Raw genomic sequence first — 25,826 nt, forward strand, 5'->3', positions numbered from 1 at the left:
CTGTTTACAGACTATTTACATGTGTTTCAAGTTGAAACGTTTATGCCGAGTGTCCAGTGACTAATAGCACATTGAAAAGAAGAGACCCACAAGTGCAAACATTTCATGAATTGTTACGTAATAGAGAAAAAAAAAATTGTCTGTTTATATTATGTGGCCACAAGCGGTAGGTTGAAATTGGATGCAGGGCGTAGTTATTGTATAGGCCTACGTGCAGTACACTGTTCCGTCCATATAGGAGAAAGTCAATGTTTACCTATTTAGATATAACGCGCTGAGCAAGTCCTCTGCAACCGGCAAGCACCATATTTAGGTAGAGCATGAAATCTAGGAATATTATGGACAGTAAAACATCGATCATACGGGAGTGGATATTTATTTTAAGAGTTGTTAATTCATTATAAAAACTTAATTTGATACAACTTTAATATAAATTAATTTTATTTCCTAGAATATATCTATCTACAAAATTAAATAACAAATGAATAAGCAAATAAGGAAAAAACCAAGCAAATAAACAAATAAATAAAGAAACAAATGAATTAATTAATAAATGAATTGAATAAATTAATGAATAATAAATAAAGGGTAAATTGAAAAATAAATAAATAAATATTACCTTATATTCTCTAGTAATATCCTTAATTTTGCGCCGTTTTCATGATGTGAAATAATATTTCACTTTGTCAGAAATACTCAGACATGAACGTGTTTGTGACATGATGCCTTACCGGTATGCGCGAGCTAGGATTCTCGTAAAAAAACAGACCACGTTGTGCTGCTTTCTTTAGATTCGAACAAATTCTACTCAATCGACGGAGCACTGTACTGAACTACCGTAATTCAAATGGATCTATTAAACATTAACTTCAAATACGGTAACTCAAAACTACAGGTTTGCAATTGTTGCAGTCTTCTTCCTATGGTATGTAATTACGAAAATTTAAAAAAATTGACGTCAGTTACTTAGCAACGGCAATGAGTTACGTCACACTATTCTGACGTCACTTGCTTGTCAACGGATCATTCTGGTTAAAGACACTAAGGGCCGTATTCATAGACATTCTTAGCGCTGGCTGTCCGTGGATGATCAGCGAACTAACGTTTTTCGTATTAATAAAACAGTGTTAGCTATATGATATGATATGAATCCTGTTTAGCACGCTCGTAGCGCGGGCTAGCGAAATGTCTATGGCTAGCACCCTAATTAATTTTCAAATACATGTTCATATGTCGCATATATTAAGTAAAGAAATAAAGGAAAAATAATCGTTAATAATAAACTTATAAACTGGATTAAATTTACTTCACTCTCAATCATATCCACAATCCTTATAAGTAGACTTCGTTGAATTGCCACACGCAGCATGCTATCAGGTTGCCGATGTACGGTAGTATAGAGGAGGTGGGTGGCCGCCCGGTCTCGTAGTATAAGTAGTTCATGTTTAGAGTTGTGACCGGTCCAAATAATAGAGCAGCTACAGCTAATGTATACCTAAGTAAGCACTTGTTTTTGCATTACTGTGGTTGGAATAGTCAAAGCTTAACATAATTTGTTCAGTGCAGACAAGAATTCAATCAAACATACTACAATGAAAGTGTTGCTGTTACAAATAATTGCCCCTGGAATACCCTTATCTCCGCAGCCAGTCTTGACCCGTTGGGGAACGTGGTTGGATGTTGTCAATTATTATGCACAACATTACGGCAAAATAATGGAGGTAATTGGATAGCACAGACAGTTCCGCTGTTGCTGCTGTAAAATCATTGGCTTCTGAACAGCTATTGGAAGATATTCTGTTCATTGATTCTAATTTTAAAATCGAGCCCAAAAGCATCATCCTGTTAGAATCGCCTAAACTACAACTCTCAGAAGCCCTTAATATAGTGGATAAAGTATCACAAACCGTTATCCAAAATAACAATTCACTAATTTCAGAAAAAATGAAATGTAAGTTGAGAAGCATTATTGCTAAAAATTGTGCCTATTCACAACTTCGTATTATAAATGATGTACTATCGGGTCACGACAAGACATCTGAAGTAGTGACTTTCCGTTCTTCAAATATGTACGTATTACATCGTGTAATGTTGAACGTACATTTTTCCCAAAATAAAAACTGTTTAAGTGACCGTCGGAGGAGGTTACTTTGCAGTCGTTGAAAATGTACGTAACTCTTCACTGCAATGCACATATTCAAGGATGATGTGAGTATCTTACATTACATTTTAAGAATTAATATATCTCACTATAAAATAATTGTGTATTTACATGTTTAGACATTTCCTACTTCAATGATCATTCATTACATTTCTTGAATGCAGGATACAGGTTTTATTGTAACCGCAATATACTGCTCAGTGTTTACATCAGAGGCATACTCAATTCGTTCCACGCCCCCTTCTCATACAATCTATACCGCGTGCACAGTAAACCTTGCGATTCTTGTGGCAATTCCACGAAGTCTACTTATAAGTAAGAAGCAGTTAGTTAAGAATTTAAATACCACAGTAACATCAAACAGAGAACATGAAGTTTCATTCAATTACGGGCATCCTATGAATGTTTTTAGAAGGATAGTGCTAATCGATTGTCGTTATTTACATGTATATTATGCAGACAGCAAGTGCATTGAACAATATGAATAAGGACTTCACACTTAAGAAGAAAATAAACAAATCATGTAACATGATGTCAACCCTACGGCTGGCGCGGCGGCGCACGGTGTGCGCCATGCCGTTATTTTCCGGTTGTGTGTGGAGGGGATAAGTTGCTTTCTCTTCTGCGCGCGCCTATTCCTCCATTGGAGGGTTCGCTTTGTATTAAAATATAATAATAATAATAATAATAATAATAATAATAATAATAATAATAATATAATAATAAGGTATATAAGAATGTTCTTAAAATATTCCGTTAACATTATAGAAAAGGCCGTTTTTAATGAAAAATCTCATGGCGCACAGAGTGCTCCGTGCGCCTGGTCGTGTTACCAGAAAAGACGCGCCTGCTGAAGGGTTAAGAAACATTTGATAAAAATACATAGCAATAACATTTTTAACTGATGTTTTTCTTAGTATTATAGTGAAACTGATAGCAGTAGCTGATGCAGAGATGGAAGTTCGGACACCGAACCTATGAAATTAACTACGACGCGTGTTATATAAGTTGTGTTTTTTACTCAACTCAGGGTGGTATAGGGTCTTGTACAGAATATTGCTATGCTTGAATCATAACATTGCTCGGTATAGACAGGTGATTAAAAACTAATAGAGTATAACACACACTTACGAAAGCGACTTACCTCATTCTCGTCTTTGTAGAAAATGCTGATATATTTTAAATGAAAATGGATAGTCTACTTTAAGTGTGACTAATTTTATTCCTATGTATAACACTGTGTACACTCGCATATTGTCTAATATAAACCTGTTTCAACTGTCATCAAACAAGAAAATGTTCTCTCCACATCACACGAAGTTATCGGTGCGAATTTGAAATAATTTTTATTTGTTATAATCAGGGAAAGGATTTATATGTAAATACATATTTACTTATAAAGCTAATATAATTTATATTTTGCATTATCTTTATGTTTCACAATGTGTGGGGTTGAAAAATCCTACTTTTATTTTCCATATTTTTCCATATTTTAGAGTTTAGTACATATTTTCGTTAATTTCCATATATTTTCCATATTTCATATAAAACAGTCCATATTATATTAGGTTTAACAATAAAACAAAACAAAATTCCATTAACTTTTAAAAATACATTTCAACAATAGAGATTTAAACACATGTTCAGTAATCCCTTTAACATCAGAGTTATTTGAAAATTAGCAGTCCTATCAACAATGGGAAAGTAAGTTACAAAACTGTATTAATTTAATTTAAAATTTTTAACAGACTTCAGTTGTGCAGCTCAACAGTTAAATGCCAGTCAGAGTACACATAGGTTCAGTTTTGTAAATCATACTATAAAGACGGTAAATATGCCAAAAGTACGTCATTCAGTCAATTTAAAATCAAAACTAACAAGTTACATTTCAGAATTTAAAGAAGATGGTTTATCAACTGACAATAAAATATTATTTTGTAATTTGTGTCAGTGTGCAGTATCATCTACACAAAAGTTCCTGGTGCAACAACACATTACAACTAGTAAACATCAGGCCAACAAACAACTAAATTCCAAGCAGAGACAATTGTTTTTAACACAACCAACAACATCGAATGTAAGATCTGAGTTTAACATCGACCTGTGCCGTTCTCTCATCTCTGCTGATATTCCTCTCTACAAACTAAAGAATAAGGTCTTCAGGGAATTCCTTGAAAAATATACTCAACATACAATCCCGGATGAGTCAACACTTAGGAAGACGTATGCTCCATCCATCTACGATGAGACAATACAGAAGATAAGAGATGAAATTAAAGATAGTTCAATTTGGGTTTCCATTGATGAGACTCCCGACAAAGAAGGTAGACTTGTTGGTAATGTAGTTATCGGTTTGTTAAGTGAACAATATTCTGAACGAATTCTTTTACATTGTGATGTTCTAGAAAAGTGCAATAACAAAACTATAGTTAAACTGTTCAACGAAGCTATGGGTATCCTGTGGCCAAAGGGTATTATGTACGATAATGTGTTATTCTTTATTAGCGATGCTGCCCCTTATATGGTCAAAGCTGGACAAGCATTATCTGTTGTATATCCTAAATTGACTCATTTTACTTGTGTGGCGCATGCATTTCATCGTGTGGCAGAAGTGGTCAGAGACAATTTCCCTAAAGTAGATTTGTTGATTTCATCAGTGAAAAAAGTATTTCTCAAAGCTCCCAGTAGAGTTAACGTGTTGAAAGAAATGTACCCTGAAATTCCATTGCCACCAAAGCCAATTTTAACTAGATGGGGTACATGGCTAGAAGCAGTTGAATATTATGCCGAACATATAGACTCTATTAACAATGTTCTCCTTGCATTGGACTCTGAAGATGCAGTCTCAATTGATACTGCGAAAACAGTTACCTGTGACATAAGTGTGAAGAATGACTTAGCTCACATTCAGCATACATTTTCATGCATCATAAAAACGCTCAAAAGTCTCCAAAATAGGCACCTTTCACTATCTGAAAGTTTTGAAATTATAAATAGTACTGTGGAACAACTGAATCGTGGTAGAGGTAAAGTTGCAGATGCAGTAAGAGCTAAGGTGGACACTGTACTTTCAAAAAACCCTGGATATGAAGAACTACAAAAGGTTGTTGCTGTGATGAGTGGTGAATCAACAGTGAAGATTAACTTGGACTTATCCCCAGCAGACATTGTGAAATTGAATTATGTACCAGTTACTTCTTGTGACGTCGAACGCTCTTTTAGTCAGTATAAATCTATCCTCAGAGACAATAGAAGAAGATTCACTTTTCAGCACTTGAAAGAAATGTTTGTAACCTATTGTTATGGTAACAGACAATAAAAATTGTGTTTTGTTGAAACTACATTGGAAGATAAGGTACGTCCATTATATTTTTTGTTTAGTTTGATTAAAATGTACCAATATTTAACGTACATAGTCATTTTTTTATAATTTTAAGTCCATATTTAATTCCATATTTTGGTAAAAATCCATATTTAATTCCATATTTTGGTAAAAATAACTACATATATATTTACATATTTCATATATTTTTAGTCCATATAAATCCGTTCCCTGTCCATTAGCAACAATCCAGTTGGTATGTCGCTCTGTTGTACGTCATTGTTGGAAGTGTACTACGGCGGAAGGGGGCCATTCTGAACATGCACGGACTTAAGAATACAAAACCGCGTATTTCTGTCTCATCTCGTTGCTGAGAAATAGTGTTTCAAAGAGTGTATACATCAATTTGGGACGCTCTGTATAGTAAAATAAGTGCGGCTTATATATGCGAAATTGCAGTATTTTATATAATTCCATTTATATTAATGTACAGTAGTGGCAAAAAACTTGGACCGACCCTTGTAGCTGATACAAAAGAATCCTATGCTGTGTATTGTGTCAAACTGTGGTAATTTCAATATGTATAGTGAACCAGAGGTATGTACTGCTATTTAATGTAAAAATACGCAGTTATCTTTGCCGAATAGAGGTAGAAATGTAACATTGATGCCAGATGAAAATAAAACTATCGAAGTTTTTTCGTCTAAGTTGGAGGCACTGAAGGAAACAAAAGACAGTAAGAATCGAACATATGCAATAAATTTCATTGCTACAATTAATTATACAAGATGTATGTGTTTTGTGACTAGCAAAATTGGAATCTGTGACTCTGAAATGAGCTACAAGGGTCGGTCCGGTTTTTTTGCCACTACTGTAGGCCTACAAGATACCAAGATAAGAACATAAAGTAATTACTGCAATTAAGTCAAGTCCTGTAAAAGCGCAAAGTATCTGGAGAAAATGAAGAGAAACATAAAAGATAGTGAAGTATGCAATGTATACCTTGCAATGCCGCATTCTGTAATATAGACCTAACCAAATTTAGAAATTCACAATAAGTCTCACTTTTCTGGATGGATGGATGGATGGATGGGTGGATGGATGGATGGATGGATGGATGGATGGGTGGGTGGGTGGGTGGGTGGGTGGGTGGGTGGGTGGGTGGGTGGGTGGGTGGATGGGATTGATTGATTACAAGTGGAGATGAGATAACGCCATCTACTTGTGAAGCCTCAAATGATGAATTTTTACGAAACCAAAAACTGGGCAATTCATTTTGCCATAACAACCCAAATCAGGGACAGTGTCCACTACGTACAGTACATATCAGTTACGCAAACAGTATTAGTTTCCTTCAAATACAAACCCAACCACGACCTCCGCCGTCATTATAACCTGTGAACTTTGTACCTAATTCAAGCTTGACATTACTGGACCACTGAAGTGAACAGATTTGGACCAATGCCTGTGATATCGTAAAATAATAACTTCAGTTTATCGACTATGTTTTCAGTGACGATTTTAACCAAATGCCATCGACTACGTCTAAAGATCGCCTGCGTTAGCCGATGTACTACAGTTTGAATATGACACGGAAACCATCGTTAACGACATGTGAAAATTTTAGTATACACAGCACACAGAACGCCAACATACTCGATTTCAAAGCTGCGAGATGAAGAGGTAGGAAATGAAATTCTCATAATTTGAAAATGAATTCTGACAGAACGAGTAGTTCCAGTAACTGAGCAAAAATCCAATACATTACCGATTCCATTCAGTTTAATGGAAATGTGAAATATCTGCTACCTGACAAAAGTGGAGAATATGGGAAAACATTATTTTGATCTCTTACAATTAGATTAGAACATCTGTTGTAACATCTGGCTGTAGGCCTGTTTTTTACTATGTTATTGCCATGTACCGAAGTATATATAATATTTCCGTGCAGGAATTCTGCGTTATCATAATGATGAAGCATCAGTGGAGCGGAGAAAAATTCTCTCCGGCACCGGGACTCGAACCCGGGTTTTCAGCTCTACGTGCTTACGATCTATCCACTAAGCCACACCGGATTCCAATTCCGATGCCGGATTGAATCGTCTCAGTTTAAACTCCACACCTCAGTTTCCCTTTAGTTGCCAACCCTCATGCACTGTGTAATCAATTAAGTTGATATGTAATTAATTAAGATGATATGTAATTTAGTTGATATGTAAATAAATTAAGGTGATATGTAATTAATTAAGATTATATGTAATTAAGCTGATTTGTAATTAATTAAGTTGATATGTAATTGCTTAAATTGGTAGACTAATAGTTGGGTGAAATAGAAGTACATATAAGTTAGGTTTACTTTTGCTTATTGTTAGGCGTTATTATAGAATAGTTTTTATTTATAGTCCCAGGTTTATTGCATCTATTTATTTATAGTTAGAAATAAATTTACGTTTATTTTTTTTCCTTTTATTGCTGTAATTATTAAATAATTGTAATGGTATTATGTCCCGCGCCGTGGCGTCACGGTCTAAGGCATCCTGCCTAGGACTCGCATTACGGAATGTGCGCTGGTTCGAGTCCTCATGGGAGAAGAAATTTTCTCATGAAATTTCGGCCAGTGTATGGGACCGGTGCCCACCCAGCATCGTGATGCACTTGGGGAGCTACGATTGGTAGCGAAATCCGGTTGCGAATGCCAGCTATAACGGCTGGGGGAATCATCGTGCTAACCACACGATACCTCCATTCTGGTTGGATGATCGTCCATCTCTGCTTCGACATGGGCCGTGAGGCCAGCAGCCGGCTGATCGGTCTAGGCCCTTCACGGGCTGTAGCGCCACGGATTATTAATGGGATTATTGTATATTATATATCACTGCCACCGGGTGTATACCCAATTGTAGTGTTAATACATACATACATACATACATACATACATACATACCCTACATACATACAGATGTGTGACAGTGGCACAATGTCCAATAGGATATGCGCATATAATCACTTAGTGATTTAAGACAGCGGTAATTCCGCGGATCCCGACCACTTAGTCACTCGTAATGAGTGCACTTCTGCACATTAGTGTGTTGGACATTGTGTCATCATATGTACTCCGGTACATCACAATAATTAATTCTGCAATTTAAGATGATCTTTCGTAAAGCTGAATCTAGTGTTTTTTACAATGAGGGAGATAAAATTTTGAATTTTATAATGCGGGTATATTTATGTACTATTAGCTACACTGACTGTCATCTTCGTCAACTACTCATAGAAGTAATAACTAAAGAAGCCACACTTATAGGCCATCCGATATCTCATGAAACCTACCTGCGCGTCAGGGGAAGAAGAAAGTGGACTGAGAAGCTTCCCTCCCTCGCTACGCTTCTACTCATAGCAAGCGCGCTCACTTATCCCCATGATAAGGATCTTGCTACAGTATATATTATGCTATTGCGACGCACGCAAGCATTTGGTTTCACGAATAACGAATGACCTATACACGAACAAATTATCGATCACTATCGATTAGTAGGTGTACGTAATGTATGTACGTATGCATGTATTTACCCTTCTGCCATCATCATCTGGAACCCTCAACAGCTTCTTCAGCGTATTTTTAAATAGGCTCTGCAGATAACAGATGAAATAAGGAGCATAAGTAGTAGTTGTTGTTGTTTAGTCAACTTTAAGTGTACTAGTGCAAAGTAGGAGGAAACGGGAAGAATCAAGAGCAAGTACTCTGCAATATTAACCATAAATTTCATGACGACCAGGCAAGGGATACAACCAGGGCCATATGGATGGAAGAGCAGCTGCTATTGAATTTGTGCCGTCAAGAATCAATTCACCACAACAACATATTTTATCACATATGAGAAAGTAAACGAAAATGCGAGTTCACACAATGGACATCCCTGGCCGCAGTACGCAGTCTTCCAACTAAAACCTCCATTTTCCTCTCTCTTTCTATTCGTCTTTGTGACGAAATCCTCCTTACAACATGGGTTGCTGGGGTGAGTGTAGATTGTGATTGTTATACACACCCCACTGGGCCGCCCTGCCGCCCCCTGAATATATCAACCCCTTCCCCGTCCTTCACGGAAGCGACTTCTACAGAAAGAAAGAACTGGGTGAATGCTTTGCAGGTTTTCAACATGATTTGTCTGTCGGATGTGTTGGACATTCGAAACGCTGGAATACCAACTCTAGTGAAGAATGGGAATAGTTCCATCAAAACTTGCATCGCCAGCAAGGTTCAATAAAGTGTGATGAAAGATGCTATTGTGAACCTTAATACAAGTGGAATGATTTCCACATGGTTACAGTGGTACGATACAAATCGAATACTTCTTACACTTTTATTCGAATTCTAGTTTCAAAATATCTGCATCTCGAATATATCGAGAAACAGAATCACAGAAGAATCTGTAGGCCTTTGTTATTCCTACAACAAATTATTCATATGTCCCTGTGGAACGACCATAACATTCATGTGGTTATAAAATTGAAGTCCCACTCCGTCGTCAGAAGGCGAAGCGATATCAACACTGTTTCGAGTCTTCATTGGTGAAACAATTTTCAGACAGTGTACAGGGGCCTGCACAAGGTTTGCGCTCTCCGAGAGCAGGCTCACAGCTCATAAGCGGAATGCAGATATTAGCTGCGCTCTGTATAAGGGTGGACTGGAAGAAGGGGTGATCTCGTACAAAATATACACAAAAGGAAGTACTATTACGAGTGTTTATGAAATGAATTCCCGTTCAGTGTTTGCAAAACTATCTTGGACTATTATTAAATAATAAAGAAATATTTATTTTACAGAAATAATAGAAATTCTATAGCTACTTAAATGTACAATATCATTTTGTTATATTTTTGTTTATCAGTACATGAAAACGAGGTTTTATGCTGTTGGCAGCTGAAAGGAACAGTAGCCTACTGATCATAATAAAATATCAATTACAGATGTTCGATGTCTGCATTTATTAAAGTTGATTTCAGAAAACAGTTGCTCACAAATATAAATGTTGAGCCAAACATAGCAATCATTTTCACAGCCAGCCTGTGTAGTCGTGATTATTATTGCTAATGTTTAGTCTTTTAAAACTCAACCAGGCTAGTAGTATTATTCAAACGATCTTTAGCCCTTAGGTCACATTGAAGATCAATAAGTTCGAGCTGTAAATCGTTAATGTTAAATGTTATGTTCCGTCTTTTAGATTCCTCCATACTGTACTGTAGCAGTAGGCAAGCAACGTGAAACAGTTACTGAGAATAGGCCTACACACTACACTCCACAGTAACTGAGTGGTCGTTTCCCTCGCCTCTACCTATAGCAAGTCTATGTCATTCTGACGTATCTTCCTCTCCGTTTCGGCGAGCGGTAAACTCGGCTCTCCCGCTCCGAAGGAGCGCGCGCGCTCGTTGAGCGCTATTTGTGCAGACCTGGACAGAACCAGTGTTCACAGAAAATGGTCGCTATCCTGTAGCATGAATTTGGAGAAGTATTGTTGGGGTTAACGTGAGATTCACACGGGGAAATATTAAGCATCGACGTCCGAGAATGAAATAAAGTATTAGCAGCGACGTATCTGTATGTGACGAAACGACATATTCCTTGACAGGGAAATTGGTCGCTGTTCAGAGAGTCCCATCTCGGAATAGCTCGGGAATCATCGTGTGCCCAGTGTTACAGCGTGCGTCTTACATATAGAGATTCGAAGTCCGGTCTTTGTGATGAGAAGAAAGAGCTCTATCGCTAATCCGCGAAGGCTTCGTAAAGGGTATACGCAGTTTCTATTTAACTGGTTTCAATTGCATTATATAGGAGAAAGGGCATTTGCCGAAATATTTTATTAAAACAGAACCTGTGTTCCTCTTTGTCTTATTTTAGCATTATTTCTTTTTTTTTAAGATTGTCTTTAAAAGTCTTAACCCTGCTAATAAACATGTTTAATAATTATGATACGTCTCATTGAGGTTCTGGCTGATATGTACATCTATTATCAGGCAGTACATCTCACTTGACGAATGTCAGAGGAAGAACAATTGTTTGTATACATCTTAAGTCTGATTAGTGTAATGTGTAGCTAATCAGCGATGTATTCAAAGGAGGAGGAGGAAGGGAACATGCCACCCTACTCTATTATCTCCTGGCCTAGTTGCCTCATGAGTGATGTCTTGTTGGTGTCACTTGTGGGGTCCAGACCTGTCATCGGACAGTTGACTAAACAATAACAATAACTATAAAATATTACGAGAGATATTTAATATCTGATTTAAAAAATGTATGTTAAACATTAAAATTCACTTTCTATTTACTAAAACACATTTGGAATAAAGAATCCTTAAGCACTTCCAGCTCTCTATATTCTGCCAAAAACTTGTTCCTATACTTCGTTCCATAACGTCTGACAGGAGAAGTAAACATTGCCCGCAGGGTAGGAGAAAAACATAGGTGTTATTCAACCAATGGCAGAGCTCCCATTCCACGCTTGTCTTGAAGTTGGGCGGGATAGAACGCTTCAGAGCACCCAACTTCAAGTTAAGCGAGGAGTGAGATCTCTGCCATTGGTTGAATAGCAATATTATATTTCTCTCCTTCTCTGCCGGCAATGTTTACATATTATGTCAGACATTAGGAACGAAGTATAGAAACAACATATGGACCACATGAATTTTCCAAGTTCCAATTACAGTGGAAGTTCGACAAAAAACAAGTTCGACATCCTATAGTTCAACTGCTTACGTAGGAGAATTAGACACGCCCCTATACGGGCACTAAGAAATGGGTTTGCCATTTCAATTGAAATTGGTTCTATCTTGTAGTGATACCTTTGTTAAACGAAAACAGAATATTTTATTGATTAGGACATCCATATTTAATCCTGATTTTAAAATAATGAACTCTTCTTTTTCTATTTGAGAATTTTGCCGTTTGTAAGACAGAACTGTCGAAACCCACTGTGGTAATAGAAGAGCATACACAAGTCTCGGGGCGGGCAGGAAATGCAAGTACAGTACTGTATTTGTTGATGGATAACCAATAATAATTTGTATTCATTTCACCTGCCACACCCACTAACCTTATTGGACTGAACTTTCAATTCTGTTCAATCGAATTTAGGAGAGTATACTGTATAACAAACTGCACATGTTCAGTAAGAACATGTTTATTAGCAGGATTGGAATTTTTAAAGAAAATCGTCATAGAAAAAAAAAAGAGAGAAATGGTGCATGTAAGCAATGAGCATGCGCAGTATGTTATAACTGGAACTTGGAAAATTCAGGTGGCTCAAATTTTGTTTCTGGGTCTAACACAACAAGCGTAACTAGTGTTCTTTGTTCATCCTGGTACATAATATACCTTTACGTTAATTGTAAATCGCCAAAATTAATCCGATATACAAAAAAGGAGACACATGACTGTGCTAATTATAGGGGAATAAGTATACTAAATACAGGTTATAAAATCCATGCATCTATAATAAAAAAATAGCTTTAATGTGATAATGGAACATATAGCCAATGAATCTCAAAATGGATTCAGAAAAGGAAGATCTTGTTCTAACTGCATATTCGCTGTTTCTCAGATAATTGAAAAACATAGGGAATTCAATTTACCGACATTTATGGCATTCATAGATTATGAAAAAGCGTTTAATAAAGTTAATAGAAAGAAGCTGTGGGACATAATGCAACAAAAAGGCATACCACAACACTTAATAACAATAATAAGAAATTTGTACACTAATAACCAAATTGTAATTGATTGTAAAGAAGGACAACAAATAGCCAATATAAATAGAGGAGTAAGACAAGGGTGCCCATTGTCACCGTCACTTTTTAATGTGTATATGAACGACATCGTGCTGAAGTGGCAGATGGATTTGAAAGTACGTTTTAAGATAAAAAAAAACATAAACTTAGATACGATACTTTTTGCCGATGATCAGGTCTTAATTTGTGCTTCTGAAGATGACCTACAAATGGCAATATTTAAATTAAACAAAATTAGCAAAGAAAATAGATTAACTATATCGGCTACTAAAACAAAAGTGTTAGCCTTTAGAGGATTAGAAACAATTAGAGCCAAAATCGTGTTGAATGGAAGATTGATAGAACAAATTAATACTTTTAATTATCTGGGCTGCAATATCTCATATGCAAGAAAAGAAGATTTTACGAATAAAATAAACTAATTTAATTATTTCTGTGGGGTAATAAAAAGAACTTTAAAATATACTAGCGAAGAAACAAGGTTAACATTTTATAAAGTTATGGCAGTCCCTATGTTGCTGTACAGCTCTGAAGTCTGGACTCTTACTAAATCCGAAGAAAAAAGAATCGAGGTGATAGAAATTAGATTTTTGAGGAGTATAGCCAGCAGGCTATACTCTCTTAGACAAGAAACGCAATGAAGACATCAGACTAGAACTGAATATATTCAATTTAATTGAAAAACTCATAAATATAGGAATAAATGGAAGCAACACGTTGAAAGAATGACTCAAGACCGTATTCCTAAATTAATATTCGACTACAGACCAACTGGTAAACGAAACATAGGTAGACCAAGGAAAAGATGGCTTCAACAATTTTAAAATTTATATACTTCACGAGACCGGAACGAGCCAAACAAGGCTTAAACCATGTGGCTGATGATGATGATGATGATTAATTGTAACACAACGTGCCTTTACAATCGAGCCAGCTGTTATCGATGCAAAGCGGTGGCAGAATGAAGCACTGCTCATCCTGCAATTTTCTAGCATCGAGATCTGATGTCATCAAAGACTCTGTTATTCATGGCCAAGACTAGATACTTGAAAGCAACGAAGTAAATATGCTGAGGATACTATCCTGAACACAGAGCAATTGTCACAAATGACGAAGAGTAAATCGATGAACTATCGATTGTACCACTGAGTATGTGGTGTGTGCCCTCTTGTCACACATGGGTGCACAATACTGATTGTGATATCACATCCCTCCAAATAGCAGCGAGGTGCGATTGTTTGTGTTGCACAGCAAATGAACTCCAGAACAAATATGCAAGTTAACAATGTGTGTGGAGCTAATGCAGCCGCGTGTGACGGAAACGGTGCAGCCGTCAGGACGCGGAGGGGTGGCGTGCATCCTCTCCACAAACAAATACACCCTGGCCGCATGTGTACAAACCGAAGGCAAAATTGCTTCAAATCGCAAACCCCCAAATTCATGCGCCGTAATATCGAAGAGATATAGAATAATACTTGTATCTTTATTTAACGATATCACATCAACATATTCACAATTACAAATTACAAAACGGAAGTTATTCAATGGAAAGATGAGGATCTTTAAATTCTTTCACTTCACTACTATCCTCACCACTGATATATCATTCATTATCATCGTCGCCATCGTACAGGGTGTGTGATTTAAGCGATTCATTTTTATTTAGACAACCCAGATATCAGTCCAGACATGTGGACGGAATCATGAGTGTGTATAACGTCCACGATCCATGTATTGGAAATTAATGTTTCTTTACTCAAACGCATCGTATGAACCAATATATTAATCAGTTAACGCATTATTATTAAACTGATTGTTTAGCTGTTTTCAATAATTACACTGGAACAATGATTTTGTTAAAAGTACAATTTCTGCTGTTTCTTATGAAATTTTATCTGCTAATTTCAAAAACGAAGTCAGAATTTTTCTACACACCCACCATTCTTTTTTGTAATTTTAGAAAAACTTATTTCTTTTCATTGCTATATACAATCCTTAACATGCTAATGGAAAGAAAATATTTCAAATATTTCATTTTATTGCTTTCACAATTGACCTATAACTTTAGATCGTTGCTGCCTGTGAAGTCAGAATTCATAAAAATAAATTTTATTCCTCATAAGATTGTGAGAATTAGTATTAATTCTCAGTTGAGTTGGAACTTACATTTATTAAACAAGTTTCATAATCTGTGTTCTCCTTGTCCTAATTTTAAGTGTGGTAAAAGTATCTTATAAAATGAAACATAGTTCCAAATACTGTATAAATCATATAAACAATTTCTGTTACGTTTGTGATTAGTTAACTTTGAATTTTATTGCACTAGTTAAAAGAGCTTACGAGTGTTCTTTTGATTGCAAAATACATGAGGGCATGAACTGGGCTCCTGAAAACTGTTGTACTCTATTTGATTCTATTAACTGGTTGGCTAAAAGTATCTCGTCATATAACTTTTCCAGTTCCTATGATATGCCAGGAACCTAAGGAACATTCAACAGACTGTTACTTTCAAGGAATTCACAGATCAGAAGATTACAGAGAACTTGTCAGCGATATGATTCAGAACTAAAACGTGATGGGGCGTTATATCTCTCAAAATAACTTCTTGGATGTTTATCTATTTTTTTCTTTCCTCATAACCTTCGGGTAGTGAGCAACGAACATGGAGAGAGTTTTCCTCAGGGTTTTTCTGAAATGAAAAAGCGCTACCAGGAAAAAAGGAGTACAAATATTCTGTGAAACTACTGTTGGACACTCAGAAGAGATGTTTCTCAAGCGAAGTATAGCTGAAAAAATATTTGACACATATTTCAGGTAAATAAATATGATTTTAGTAAAATGTTACAAGGTATTAATACTAGAAAGGTTTGAATTACATTTCATATAATTACTCGAAAATCCAGGGTAACAGAAAAATTTTGAGAAACATATTTGAAATCAGCACGAAAAATGCTATAAGGATCATCCATTCTTTATCTTTTAACAAAAAGTATGTTTAATTATGTTGACCTGTGTTATTAAAACTAAAACACAAGCACTGCAAGTTCTAGAATTTCAATGACGAAAAGTGTCTACTGTACCTCAAGTCGCGTTGTGCATGATGCCTGAAACAATTAATGCACTTGAGTCAGACACCCTGTATAAACGCCATCATCATTCGTAAACGTCACCGACATCGACACCATCGTCAATATCATCGCTACGGCTGGCAGTTTCCGACCCAAAACATTGATTTTAGGTTAGACCTAGCCGGTATGCTGTTCTGACAGACAACACACACAAGCACAGTCGGGTTAAGTGGTTATGGAATGAAGTGGGATTCTTATTGGCTCATAGTCTACATGGTAGCGTTGCCTGACTTGTTTACTATGATCTGATTGGTCTGTTTCGGCACTGTGCTCTTAAACTGTATTGTTTATGTTCCCTTCCCCTCGTTATCAATAGTAAATGTAACAGTCAACTTCTATATTCAGGGTCGGAAACCGTCAGTCCTAATTCAGCCTCATCAGTAGAGTTGGGAACACGATTGTTTTTCAGGTCGATTCCAACCATTCAATCATACATTACGAATCGATTCTCACGATTCATTCACGATTCTTCCCAGTCTGCGATTCCAACTATTCTTTTGAATCGTCAACGAACGACTCACAGGACACTTTCCTCTGCAAACCACGCGTAGAACATCTCTCGCATAGATGGCATAAGAGGCGAGACATTGGATTGTCATTTTCCCATTGGCTGGAACCATTCCTCATGACCTCCATTAGTCTACAAAATTATCCAAGTTAGCGTTTCTTAATTATAATTTATCAACTGAACCTTAATATCAAGTACATTTTTTGCATTACATCTCTATTTAACCATGCAAATTTCAGGTTCGTCTTCATTGTTTTTCAGACTTAACAAATGCAGTATTTTGATTCCACTCTCGCTCGAGAGGATTCGGCACGGTTCGGAAATGTCCGCTGACAGGTTACATCAAACAAGTAAATAGTATTGTAGGTTACGATACCATGCTTTGATTCCACTCTCGCTCGGGAGGATTCGGCACAGTTCGGAAATGTCCGCTGACAGGTTACATCAAACAAGTAAATAGAATCGTGGGTTACGATACCATGCCGATTCGTTACGATTCTTTTGAACGACGATTCGTTGATACCACGAATCGATTCTTACGATTCTTTATTATTAGTTTGGTCGATTCGTTCACATCTACAACCACAACCATCATCGCCATCGTAAACGTCACAACCATCATCATCATCATCATCATCATCATCATCATCATCATCATCATCATCATCATCATCATCATCATCATCATCATCAGTAAACGCCACTACGAACCTCACCATTATCTCTAGTTATAAAGATCGTGATAATCAATTTCTTGTCTTAAATGGCGATAAAACTGAAAAAAATCTACTTGTGTAATGGAAATTTAAATAGCTGTGCATAAGAAAAGCTTCTAGATAATTACAGGTCATATCTAGATGCAAAATTAAATTGGAATGTACACACTCAATATTTACGAAAAAAAATTGTCCAGGATATACATACTTGCTAAGAGTTAGTATCTGCCTATTATGCTTTCTTTCATTCTCATTAAATTTAGTGTATGGAAATATTCTTTGAGATAATTCTATTGGTGCTTAACAATTTTTGAAGTTGTAAAACGGGGCAATTAGAATCATGAAGGGAATGTCAGGGAATCGTGTGGAACAGTCTTTAAGGATTACAGAATTTTGACACACTCTTTTACTGGGTGAACAGTGTAGAGCAGAACAGGTTTCACGGCTGGCCGGCCGACTATGCGCGCGGAGGTGGGGGACTCAAGGACGCGCAAGGCTTCTGTTCTGCTCTATACTGTTCACCCAGTACTTCCATATTATCACTGTAACATGCATTAAAGACAACCTGGATAATTTCAATACATGTTAACGCCACTACCATAACACATGCAACAGAATTGATTACGTAAGCACACATAATACAGCACAATGTAAGATTAAGAAAAATTAAATTACCATCTTATTTTTCTCTCTTTCTTTCTTTTTTCTTCTTCCTTTTGTTTTGTTTCCTTTACAGTCTTCATCGCACTACTTATTTACGCTAGATTTTTTTTTCTGGCGCTTGTTCTGGCTACTTAGGGGCCATATACAATGAAAGAGAACGAATGTTATTACCTCAACTAATGATACGCTTGTGAATCTGGTCACTCATTCTCTGATCATGCGCAGTGCCTCCTTTCTAAGACATAAAATATTTTTGCGCCAAGACGTACTTTGTCCTAAGGGGGTGAGAGAGATATATGAAGTTTCCTGTCGGGAAACTTAACAGTTGGATTTGAAGCCAGAGATGCTATGTCTTGAATCAGAGCGATAACTACAGTATAGGCTATATACTTGTGTGTGTGTGTATGTGTGTGTGTATAAGTGTAGAGAGGGGGGCCGTCTAATATCCTGCCGCATATTCACCGTACAGAGGTCCATTAAGCATACAACTCTCAGGAGGTAGAGGTCAGTGTGTAAGCCTCAGGCAGCTTTTTAGCCCTAGAGAGAGGACACACAGTTCCCTAATGGAGAGTAGCTGACATAGCACTCCGAACATCATCGCGACTATGTTCAGCTGGCTCCTACGACAGATGTACGATACAAAGCGGTTTTCCCTCAGCATCAGCAATGCTATTCCAGGCACCGTCCATCGGTGCGCTCAAATCCGATTAAGGAACTAGCACAGAAAAAAAAAAACAATTTTCATTTGGCATCACCGAAGATTTCATTTGGTATCACCGAAGATCGTACATCTTAACTTGAATTCAACTAGACACAATTAAATCTCGAAATTCCTTTTTAGAAGTTACACGCAATCACAGGGTTTTGTGATATCAAATGAAGGAAAGACTAAGGTACACTGGAATGCATTCGCCTAATGGAACTGCCTACTGGAGGAAACGTGAGAGCCCTGAGGAACAATCCTCGGAACTTGTCCAAGCAATCACTCTACTCAACGTCGGATTTCCGACCCGAGTATAAAAACTACATTTTTATTTTTCTACACAATGCGATCCGATAGCGGATTTCTGAAGTTATCACGAGTGATGGATGACTTATGAAGTCCATTTGACAGTTTCTTGGCTATATTGTAAAGGGAAGATAAAGTCGAGGCGATGACTTGAACAAGTTGATATAAGAAGACGGGTAATAATTCAGGCGTTTAAATCTAGGCATCACAAAACTAGGTTCAGCAATTTTTGGTACGGTACTTGCGAAAATCCAAACATATCTTCTCAAGAGCGCCGATAAGTCAAGATAGAAAGTCGCAACGGGTTATAAAACGGAGAGACGACTATCGAAGCGATGTGACCCACGTCAGCAAACAGTATTCGATGTGACCAGTCGAAGGAGGGCTGTATAAATCGCTGTCACACTCAATCCAAGTGTCTGTATTTGAGGAGAGCCCTTATAGGCAACTAAAACCACGATATTCAACATTGTAAGGGACATTGGACTCCAGACAGGAAAATTCGATTCAGTTCACACCAAGCCAATAAACTTCATTAAGATCCATTTTATTCAAGTTATTACCTATCCCGATGGTTTCGGGATTTTGGAGACAGAACAGTTTTATCGACAGTAATCTCACTAGAGGTTTTGATATTATCGATAAATCTGCGAGTGGAACACGAGCAGATTCATCTAGAGAAAATCAAAACTCGAGTGGGATTTAATTGACTATTACACGATTAGAAGAAAGTATATAAAGATTAGAAGTAACGAAGTACTCCAATACAATAAAATATTAATTGACTTACGAAAATAAAACTGTCTTCAATTAATGTATTATTGTACCACGTGAACATTACAAATATTACGCTAGATGCATGCTAAATGGCAGTGGTGTGTTATAATTATGTGATGTTATCAGGTGTGTCAACTACAGTATGGAATCTTCATTGAACTCTGTAGACGGATACTAGTCAAGAAGGCTTTGTTGATTAAATTTCATTTTTATTAAAACAGTTGCATTCCACTTCAATTATCCGGATCCCAGTAATCAACGTCACTTTACAGATGATTTTCAATAAATCTTAGTATTAAACAATCTCTGATACGTGACTATCCATAATATCATATAGCAGAAGCTATAACATAACCTAAATAATATAAACAAGTGTTAGAAAAATTTTAATTAGGGATGATGAAATAAACAAGAAAAGTTTTAATTAACGATGATGACATAAAAAACATGAATAATTTTAAAAGAAACAATTATTGAATGTACAATTTTCAAATTTTAATGTTTTAGTGATTGGTGTTAGTGTTTTATATTAGACGTGTGCGTAAAAGAAGTGCAACTCGTTGATGTACATGGTGTATTCCTCAACTTATTCAGGATTACCGAATGGTGTTCTTGATTTATTTGTAAATAGGATTTCAGGGAAGATGCATAGGTATAACCAGTGATCTTTATTAATTCTTGTTCTTCAATGCCAATTCGAGTTATATTTGAAACTGCTGTGCATCGACTGGAGTGATTTGTAATTTTATATTTTTTTTTTGAGGTCCAGACCAGCGCAGTTTGAAATGTTGGCAATCAAAGAAACAAATGATAGGGACGCGATAAAATTAAACAAATGCTAGGGACACGATAAAATTAAACAAATGCTAGGGACGCGATAAAATTGTGCAATAAGCAGCCATGATTGGTTGAAATACGTCCTTTCGTATCGTTTTATTGGTCAAAAGTAGTATGACGTAGTAAAAGTGTAATAGTCAATAGAAATGTTGAAATTACGACAAGGGACCTCGTTTGTACATGTTTTCTCTCTTTCTTCACTCCATGGATAAGATCAATAATGATAGTCTATGAAAACATTTATAAAACATACAACAAAATGTTAAGAAACGTTCTTTAAATAAAAAAAAAACGACAAAAGTAGAACGTCCCAATCTTCCAACTCAAATAGATTTTGAGATATCAAACAAACATGATTTATGATTAGGCAGCTGGTGTACAACATACGTATTAGACATTATAATATGTTTTTATACACAAGGAATCGTCCCGCCAAGAGATTTAAACTGGTCAGAAGATTATCCAGCCAATGACATTTAGGAGTTGATTGTGTACTTCCTCCTATTACCTGTAACCCTCAAATAATTTTGGCCTGCTAATCCGACCTGTTTAGCGGATCGTTCTGTATAAAAGGAAGCATACTATAATTTACTACATGGCATCGAATTGTTCAACTTCCAACTTGCCGAGGAATCACAGAACAGCTCTCCATACACTGCCTAAGCACTCGTTAGGTGGAGTTTGCATAATTTTACCTATTAAGAAGTGAAAATAATTTGAGCGAAAAAAAATCATCGGGTAATGCTTTTCCTACAAATAACACATATATATTTAGACTCTTACAGATTGTCTAAATTTCATTATTTGGAGTGGACTTTAACACATTTACATAATAACTTGAAAAATATTTAAAGTAGGACTGTGGGGTTTACTCTGTGGCTACTGCCACAATTAGTTTCTCGCTCTACATTTGGGACACTCTGTATAAATCAACTTATGATTAATGCAGCTGTTTTGCTAAGAATTCAATCTTCTAAAGAGGGTTAAAGTTAAATTTTTTATGGATAGAACCCGGATTGCATTTAAACTGAAAGATTTAGGAAGTATACATCTTGATTACCCAACTTTTAACACTATATCACTTCGGAATATGTATTATATGTTTTTCTCGTGTTAAATTCTATCATATCCAAATGAAATTCTTAACAAACAAATCAATTTCAGAACACACACACTCTTTGACTCCAAATTACACTACACAAACACACCCCACAGGAAAGAAAACAAAAGGCGCCAAGATCAGCAACAACCAGTTCTGAAGAAGACCCGTAACAGGCCGAAACAGGTTAACCAGGTACGATAGAATTTAACACGAGAAAGACATATAATACATATTCCGATTTAGGAAGGTTGAGTCACATGGGCACGAAAGACAAATTCGTGATTTTTGGTAATAAATTATTGAATAATTACGTTGTGGGTAGAGTACACGAACAAGATAGGGTCGTACGATTGATCACGAATGGATAACTCTTCGAAAAGAGAAGTTCTGATTGGTTCAGAAAAAGTCACAATATCTCGTTCTGTTTATAATGGACATTAAATAATACATCTTCTGATCATGTGGTCTGTATGTCTGATAATGTATGAATGAAGCAACATAGCAAGAAACTTATGAAAAGGATACATAACACATCTTAATGGTAGAATATACATCGCCACTTTTATTGCCAATTGAACCCGAATTCGCTGGATTGATAGCCGCGAGCATTTGCCTACCACTGAGATATTTTAAATATCCAGTGAATGATTTATGTACTTTGTGATAAGAATAAAATCGGGCGCGATGTTTACAATGCTAAGGGGAAACATATGATTTTTTTAAACTTCCATAACTTTCATCCAAAATGTGTGAAATTTAAACTACATAAACAGGCCTACATTACTATCACCTGTAATTTGGCGCCTTTAAGGCTAATAGTTTCGAAATTAGATTTTAAAAATATATTTTATATTGACGTCACTAAAAAAGCTTCTTGCGTCAAAGTTTTCAAAACTTTAGTTCATATTTACTCAAAAGCTTGAAAATAGTCATGGGAATATAAATTAGCTTTTTGAGCTCAGTCTAAATATAGAGTCACCATGAATTTAAATTACAGCGTATTTTAATCTAAGTGCAATATGATTATACTCCGAAGGAACTTAATATTTCATATAAATGATAATTACATTTTATTCATGAACATTAAATTGACCTCTGTGAGAAGTTTCAAACCAATCTGATAATAACTTTGTGCAAGGAGTATTTTTTTGTGCAATATAGCTCTTAAAAATTTAAAGTCTAGAAAACAGCATTAAAAACGAATAAACGTTTCTCTCTACACTTGGGCAGTTGCGAGAGTCGTAAAATAAAATTTAAAAATTTAATCAGCCATTCTATTTCATTCCTACTATCAATCCTTGACGTTTCTTCGACGTCGCAATTTATTTGGAAACCCAATCCTTTGATATCCTAATCTCAATATCGTTCTCATTTTAAAGTAAAAAAAAATTAGGTACCTAAAAGTTTTTTGGTGTTATGATACTAAATATCGAGCCTATAATTACATGACCTGTCGTAGTATTACCTTAGATACTTTCCGTAACACTCTGTACTTATCCTGGCTTTTTATAATATACATATTCTAGAACGTTCTTCCCTTCTGTATCCCTTTATCGCCTATGCTGTGCTAAGGTAAAAACGTTCATACAATAAACTACAGTTACTAAAAAATCTTTACAGAACTAAAGGTAAGTGCACTCACCCAATAGTTGATGGTTGAAGTTAACTTGCCACACCGCTCTGAAACCAAGATAACAAAACAAATTAATCTTCAAGGTCGTAAAATTATACAGTTTTATTTCAGATGCAGGAAGTGCTTAAATGACTTATCATATACTATACAGTTTTACGGTGAAATCTGCAGTAAATTATACATCATAACTTTATTTCGTTTAATCTCCCTACAGACTCTAATAAAATACTAAGCACAAAACATAAATTAGCAATTTAAAACTACGGGAGCGTTGGGTAGTATTGTGTGTTGTTAGCAAGAAACACAACTAGGTCAAATGGCATTTAGAGTACAATATGCAAACTAATACACAGGTCTTAATATGCATTTCTACAAGAGTTTGTCGAGAGATTTTCTTCGGCCGCATTATGAATATGCGTTTGTAGCTGCAGCAGATATCATCAAAAAAGTGTGGGTGTATTCATGTATGACGTACATAAAGCTTATTATTATTATTATTATTATTATTTTTATTATTATTATTATTATTTTTTTTTTTTTAATTAATGTCGACAATCCTCCTGATTCACTGCAATTTATTAGCTAATTGTATACGCTTTAATATTACTTCTCCTTTGCTTTCAAATTCGACCGCCAGAGGCCTCTCAAATCCCAAAGTCTAAAAGAGTTCTGTGGGGACAGATCAAGTACATCCCTTACCAATAATACGACTCTCTGAGTGGTTATCTTCGCTTCCAGAACTTGACTCAGTGTAGAAAGCATAATATAGACATAATTTTTGTTTCCTAAAGCGATTTAAAGCAGTAAAAAGAAACAATGATGAGCAAATAGTGGAATACATACATTATTGCTGGCGCCAGCGTTTCCGTTTTCGTCCTTGATAAAATGCTCAGCTAGCGAGCGTCTGTTGCCACTATAGCTGAAAATGGTTTCACCTCCTGTACACGTCACGTTAGCAATCTGCCAATCATAGCTGTCAGTCTTCCTCCCCACTAACTGTGGCAATAGTAAGACACTCGCACTTAACTTTCCCTACGCTAGCGTTCCTGCGGTGTGTCCTAGAGTACAGTGGCTAGTCAGAGAGCTTTTGTTGCAATTGTACCTAGAATGGTACCAACTCCTAAATATACGTTACATCAACAACTTTCCAATCACATTTGTCGGCTTTAACGCCCACAGACTAATGAAAAACTTAGACACTCGCTCTGAACGTTCTCATTACTTATTTCACATGCCAAAAACAGTGGCGCGGCCTGTACAGATAGAGTTTTTCTATTACTGCGAGGAGTAAGATAATACCTGAAGAAGAATTTGAAGACTATTCATATTTGTCATCTGACTCAGAATATCTGTTAATTTTACCATTATTGGTCAATAAAATTATAAACGCAGAAAGCCACTGTAAATTAAACCGATAAATACTTGCCATTAAATGTAGTAGTTTTTTTTACCTTGTCTCTTATTAATTTTCAATAAAATTTTAACGAATTAGAAAGAATGTGAAACGTATATCATTGTGGCAAGTACTGAAACTTCGATATTGAATATTAAATATAAAAAGAACTAAAAATTACTGAAATGTAAATGTAATTAGAGGCTTAGTAGATAGCTACGGAAATATTAGTAGCAGAACCTAGGCAATCATCTGCTAATATCACTTAAAATATAATCATAATGGTTATAGGGGCAATGAAAAGTCTGAAGTCGGCTTCTAAATTGTGGCACTATTGTTGCTGTGACAAATAAAAAAAATAGCAATTCAAGATACCCCTGAGTTGTTATATATACGCGATGGAAGTAATACAACTGTGCACCATTTTAAAAGCGTATTCCTTGGATAAAAAATTCAAATACCATTCATTCATAGTTTTCTGCCCAAAGGCAGGTTTTTCACTCCAAACCCAGCATTCTCCAAAATTATCTATTTTCTGCCCTCCTCTTCGTATCTCTTGTGAGCTATACGATACTAGGATAGTTATTTTAGGAAGCAGGCCATCTCTTCTTTTCTCACATCATTTCAACAATTGTTACCAAATTTCTTAACCAATGAACGGGAGAATATTGCATCGTAACATCTTAACACGAGATCTCTACCTTAAGATTACTACAGTGAAAAATTTTAACGAATCAAGTAACTCAGCTTAGTTGCCTCGAGTAGTCTGACATAACGAGCCCAACAGAGTAA

General features: G+C 36.0%; 1 protein-coding gene across 3 annotated transcripts in view; it reads right to left on the reverse strand.

Annotated features, from left to right (window-relative positions):
• The window catches only part of Pgant9 (polypeptide N-acetylgalactosaminyltransferase 9), a 1,578,943-nt gene that overhangs the window by 750,432 nt on the left and 802,685 nt on the right, over positions 1–25,826 (reverse strand). For all 3 annotated transcript variants that reach the window (XM_069821982.1, XM_069821989.1, XM_069821973.1), the window contains exon 5: positions 23,651–23,688. The gene's annotated coding sequence lies outside the window, so the exon portion shown is untranslated. The remainder of the gene's footprint in view (positions 1–23,650; positions 23,689–25,826) is intronic.

Source organism: Periplaneta americana, chromosome 1 (assembly GCF_040183065.1).
Source record: "Periplaneta americana isolate PAMFEO1 chromosome 1, P.americana_PAMFEO1_priV1, whole genome shotgun sequence".
Lineage (NCBI taxonomy): Eukaryota > Metazoa > Arthropoda > Insecta > Blattodea > Blattidae > Periplaneta > Periplaneta americana.